The 6,000-nt window shown below is 35.8% G+C and overlaps 1 protein-coding gene across 6 annotated transcripts in view; it reads left to right on the top strand.

Moving 5' to 3' along the window:
• The first annotated feature begins 214 nt into the window (after positions 1–214).
• LOC110386053 (leucine-rich repeat-containing G-protein coupled receptor 5) overlaps positions 215–6,000 on the top strand; it is a 328,609-nt gene continuing 322,823 nt past the window's right edge. For 4 of the 6 annotated variants that reach the window (XM_038021806.2, XM_062668386.1, XM_038021807.2 and 1 more), the window contains exon 1: positions 222–557. The gene's annotated coding sequence lies outside the window, so the exon portion shown is untranslated. Of the gene's footprint in view, positions 558–6,000 lie in introns of all 6 variants that reach the window. The other 2 variants (XM_038021804.2, XM_038021805.2) reach the window with 2 other exon arrangements.

Below are 6,000 nucleotides of genomic sequence, written 5' to 3'. Positions count from 1 at the left end.
AAATGTAGAGTAATACAAATACATTAATAAATGACACATTACAACTGCTCTATTTGTGGTTTTGATCACGCAAAGTCTTCAAAACGCGAATGTTTAATTTCAATAAAAACTTTAAAGGAAGATTCAGCAAGAATTACTCAAGAGATGACTGTATGAATGGTCTAACCGCGTTGCATTTGCTTCACACGTCCGTGGTCCCCGAACAGCGGTCCCCTCAGTCGGTCGGCTGCCGTGATCGCGTGCGGACGTGTCAGCCAATACGAAAACGCCTCGCTCGTAGGAAAACGAAGACGACGAACTGAAAATTTGTCTAAATAAACTGTGCTCCGTTTCGTGCTAAGCATTTTCACAGAGATATATCCGGCTTCAGAAACCGTGACCGATACGGTTTCGCGGACGTTACATTGTTTATACTTCGGCTATATAGTGCAAAATGTGATGTTTGTAATATGTGTGCTCGACGACTGTTCCATTCCGTGTAACATTAAAGTGACGTAGTGTGCTTATAAATTGGAAACTAAAACTATTTCAACGCATACGGATTACATTTCAATCAGGTATGTACACTATATATCGCACATCGCTACTGAGATAAGATAATGTAGGTGTATAATATGTGAGAATGAGTAATTCTCAAGGAGAACTTTGCGTGCGTATTCCGCTCTGATGTTTAATGTAAATTCAGCTAATAATCCGACTACGTAAGCGCTTACTAATAATTGAACTAAATAATGTAATGCGATTGAAGCATTACTTGGAATCTAACAGAGCTCTAAAACAATGTTTACGTTAGCACATATTATGAATCAACAAAGACTCTATTACAAATTATTATAAATATTTACTTTAAGTCTTCTTAAAGGCACCGTCACATACAAAACGAATTCTAAATATCATCATCATCATAGTCGGTTGCTCTTGGCAGAGCACTCGTGGTCATGTGGAATTCTTGTTTATTAAAGCCTTGATAGATGTTTTCTATAGTTTGCGAACTGATGCATGGCCCACGCACTCGTTAAGTGGGGTTTCAGTAAGGTCTTTCACCTGGTCAGTCCAGCGCATGGGGATTCGTCCACAAGATCTCTTACCATTTACCCTACCCTGAACCACAAGTTTCTCGATAATCTCTGCTGGCCGTCGCGTTACGATATAAGCGTTCGTAAAACGTGAATCTACTCGACATTAATGAATACAGACAATTGAAAATATCAATGCGACCAAATTAAACACTCTATTGACCTATCGCAAAACAAAATTGAACAGCAACAAATCAAATATTGCACTGATATATTAATGGCGATGAATTACAGCTTAAATATTTTTTTTTAAATCGTATTCGAATTGACTTCAAGAATCTTAGTAGACTGAAAAAAGTCTAGAGAAGTACCCTTAAGGGACACTTAAGTTGCGAAAAACATGTCCTAAGTAGGCCGTAACTGATGCAGTCTGCAAGTAGTGTGAGGACGAGAAAGAATGACTCTACTTATATCATATGCCTATGCCATCAACAGCAAAAGATTTTTAGTGGAGACCACTCTTTGGCCCCAAGAAGGAGATTTTTTTTTTATTGCTTATATGAATCGACGAGTTCACAGCCCACCTGGTGTTAAGTTGTTACTGAAGCCCATAGACATCTACGACGTAAATGCGCCACCCACCTTGAGATATAAGTTCTAAGGTCTCAGTATAGTTACAACGGCTGTCCCACCCTTCAAACCGAAACGCATTAACTGATTCACGGCAGAAACAGGCATGGTGGTGGTACCTACCCGTGCGGACTCACAAGAGGTCCTACCACTGGTAATTACGTAAATTATAATTTTGCGGGTTTGATTTCCAATAAAAATACGAAAGTCCAGTTTTTTGCTGGATTTGCACCTTAACAAATATATACTCAAGTCTCAAAAGATCCATGTGGGTCGCCCTTTGCGAGAAATAACAATAAATAGCCATATTCAAAGCCAATCGAATTTTACCTGAATTTAAAAACGATAATCACTAACCAAAATAGTAAACTAGATATTTTCCGTTACTTAATTATTTTGGCGTCTCTCCAAAGTTAGCGGATGACCGCAGCATCCTTAAACGAAGCCAAACTTGATGGCATCTCAAGCAATATTCCACTATGTTTTATTGCGTCTTAAAAATACTATTATGTAACTTTGGCCGTCGGTTATCTTTGAGGGAATATAAAATGTATACAGTGTTGGTTTGAGGTGACCAATGACAGACGAAATTTTGAAATTAAATTATGTATTAAGCAGGGCTGCTCTACAATTACACTAGTGTAATTTAAAGTAATACAAACAACTATTAATTTTGTTTTTGGTAAAAAAAAACGTACATAGAGTCACTATACTCCTCATAGATTGTCTCTTTTTAGAAATCACATCCGTTGTTATGTTTTTTACTTAAAATTGTCTGTGGAAATAAATAAAAAAGCTCACGATTCACTTGGTGCTACCAGAGCCCATAGACATCAAAACCCCTGCCGGCGTTATTAACGTTATTAGCATTTCCAATAACGGTCTCCCCAAAATAAATGTAAAGAAAAATCTTTTAAATTAAAAACCTTTAAAACTCTTTAGTTTAAAAGAAAGATTTTCCTTAGACGGAATCACTCAGCTGTCTTTCTTCCAGGAAAGAGAGTAGTTCAGTTTTACATAGTATAATAAATAGTACGGTTAAAATATTAATTTTGATAATAAAAAAAATTAAGGGTTGTTTTCTTATTAAATTGCAGAAAACGCAATTAAGTCATTTATTGTTAATTCATTGTGGAGTATTCTATATCATTACTTATACATATATGTATATCCGGCACCAAAGTTCCAAACTGTGATAAGTCAATAAAATAATACACTGTAATAACATTTCCAATCGCTGTCTTCATAAATAAAAAATGTACAATAGTATCCATATACAATAGAAAAACTGGACTACTTTTCTTTCTCATTCGGGAGATGCTTGCTTGGCTCTGCATCTGGCATTGCTGACGTCCATGAGCTCATGAGCGGCAGTAACCGCTCACCTTCAGATGGGACGTACGCTTGTCTGCCTACAAGGACAATAATAATAATAATAAACCGAAAACAGCTTGGCATAAAGTGACGCGAAAACCATTCATAATTTATATAACATTTCAAAAGATCATAAAATATACTTAATAAGAAGCGAGTCTGTAAAAAAACATGAGTCATTTGAGCTCTTAATAATCATATTATCATAATCAAATAACATAGATTTATATTTTTGCGCTTTTAAACTAAAGCATCGTATTTTCATCGTATTTCTAAAACAATAAATATTTATTTGTAGCCTGATTTATTTTTTAAATAACTTTTACGATTTAGTATCGGGCTATTTTTTTTTTGTTTTATATTATTTCGTCCTGTACTCATCAGCACAATGTTCGTATTCTTAGTCATGTGTGACCACAAAAACTGTAAAGTATTTAAAACGTCGAAACTAGTATAACGAAAATAAAAAATCCAAGACAAAACCGTAAAAATTATTTTAATTACGTCTACGGCTCGCGAAAACCGAAAAATATATATACTGTTGTTAATTTATCTTCTTTTTCTCCACCTTATACCACTAGGTGGGGTCGGCACAGCAAATTTTTCTCTTCCTTTCTCTTCTATCAGCTGTCATCTCAACACTGACTCCTCTCTCTCTCTCATATCGTTATTCACACACTCCATCCATGTCTTCTTCGGTCATCTACGTTGCACTACCATTATAATACGTCTCCTAGTCTCACATGCATCTTCTCTCTAAGTATCACATATCCATACCACGCTTAATTTATATTCGTTTATTTTATAACAGAGCATTTCGTTCCCGTCTTGACTTCGGGTTAAGCTGCTATATTCATTTTATATTGCCATGAAGAGCTTATGTATCGAAAGCAATTTAGCTGTCACATTGTCTGATGTTAATATACCTATCCTTCATCAGCGCGAACCCAATAAAATCTACACGCAACAATAATTCCCTAATACACGATTATTAACTTTATAAGACTTAAAATAAGCTGATGATGATTAATATCCTTGATTACGCTTCATTATATTTAATTTTAAACGTAATCCGAATTTTTATTTGATGATAATTTGGTTTTTGCGTAAAAGCTCAACAAGCTAAAGACGCAATCGCTTTCAAAATACATATCAGCGTCCTAAGGAATCAAAATCGCGCAGTCTTTTAAACATAAGCAACAAATCATTGGATTTTTTTACAAAATAGCTATGTATTTGGGTTTATTTTCTTATCACTACAACTATCATCCCGCCTATAAATGCCGCGTAGCTGTCAGTTCAGATTCAAAAGGCGAGACAGCTATTTTACAACACAGATATATTGTCGACACATCTCAGAATGCGTAACTCAATTCGCGCTGTAACGTCTATGATCTCAGATAAACACTCAATAAATTGTCTCTATTAAAAATCTATCTATCAAAGAAAAAACCGATCCGATAAGTTTTATCTCGTAAAACGAACTGGCATCGTCTTGTCAATATTAACATAATTTGTTCTACAAATGTTATCGGTGTTCGTTGCAACATATCCTATACAACACACATTGCCTTTGTATGTTTCCTCAAAGGGTTTATCAGTACAGACCTTTCGTTTCGGACGCGTTCTTATAAACACGTGTAAAAGTACACTACTACAGTCTCGATAGCTGGATTTTATGAAACTATAGCTTTTAGACCGGACATACTTCGTGATCGCCGCTCCGATCTTGCATTAACTCTGATACGATAATTGTAAACACAACTGAGCACACAGCTATGCTTCTTTATTTGAAGAACAGATTCTAAAGTCAACGGTAATACAAGGACCTTTCTTAAAATATTGACTCTGACTACATCCAAGACAGTGCTCCAAATAAAAACGGGCTGATGGTATTACGGTGTCGAATATCGTAAATATGATTTTTGTTCTTTTAAGTATTTTAATTTTTTTTAAACTATATCGTCTTTTGGCATTAAAAGTAGTACAATACAAAAAGTACAATTTCCAAAAACATTCGATATTAAGTTAATATGCCGAATCATTCGGTATCACCAGTATTGTTCTCATAAATACTGTCAAAAGAGCGTAGTTTAGTTTTTTTTTTTTTAGTTTACCTATGTTTCGACTACTATTAACAAAATTACTACATAATTTTATCTTACTTTAAAGGACATATAATGTAACTGGTAAAAGATAAAAAATTAATGTTGCAAATATGATTAATATTAAAAATATCACATGTTAAACCTTTAAAACGCTCTCCTGTAAAATTAGTTAGTTTGGAGATTATACAGTTTTAATGCGAGAAGACGATATACGTTACAAGCAACTGAATCTTAATCCCACTGTAGTCTTCAGCATTTAGTTTTAAAAGTTTCAGAGTATGAGTTCAAATAAAAGGTAAATTTAGAAAATCGCTGTGTGTAAGAAGCAAGAAGCAGTCACCGGTCACCGTCCTGGTCGAACCCGTCGCTTGCGACGAAGGGCTCGACGAGCGAATTAACCCACAGATACAGCCCACTGAGTTTCTCGCCGGATCTTCTTAGTGGGTCGCGTTTCCGATCCGGGTGTAGATTCCGCGAAGCACTGCTCTTGCTAGGGCTAGTGTTAGCAACACCCCCGGTTTGAGCCCCGTGAGCTCACCTACACGTTAGGGCGAAGCTGAAATAGCTTCTCAAGGCTATCAGCATAGGTAGGAAAAAAAGCAGTAGCTCGATTCGAACCCCTGTCAGGGACTCACTGTCCAAGATGCGAATCATGCTTTATACCATGCACTTAAGACCAGATTATAATGGAGGAGAAGAACTCCCAGTTTCCCAGCTAACATTTATTTAATACGTCAAATCCATGCTATTAAATTATCATTATTGGTTTCATTACGAGCTTACCACTAATGCCGGAAACATTATTCCAGTGCTTTTACCTGGAACTTCGAATGGAAGTCGCAAACAAAAGGAGATTGAGTGCGTCACCCATT

Source organism: Bombyx mori, chromosome 4 (assembly GCF_030269925.1).
Source record: "Bombyx mori chromosome 4, ASM3026992v2".
In the NCBI taxonomy this organism is placed as follows: Eukaryota; Metazoa; Arthropoda; class Insecta; order Lepidoptera; family Bombycidae; genus Bombyx; species Bombyx mori.
Note: the sequence above shows the minus strand (reverse complement) of the source record. Positions and strands in the feature narration are given on the sequence as shown.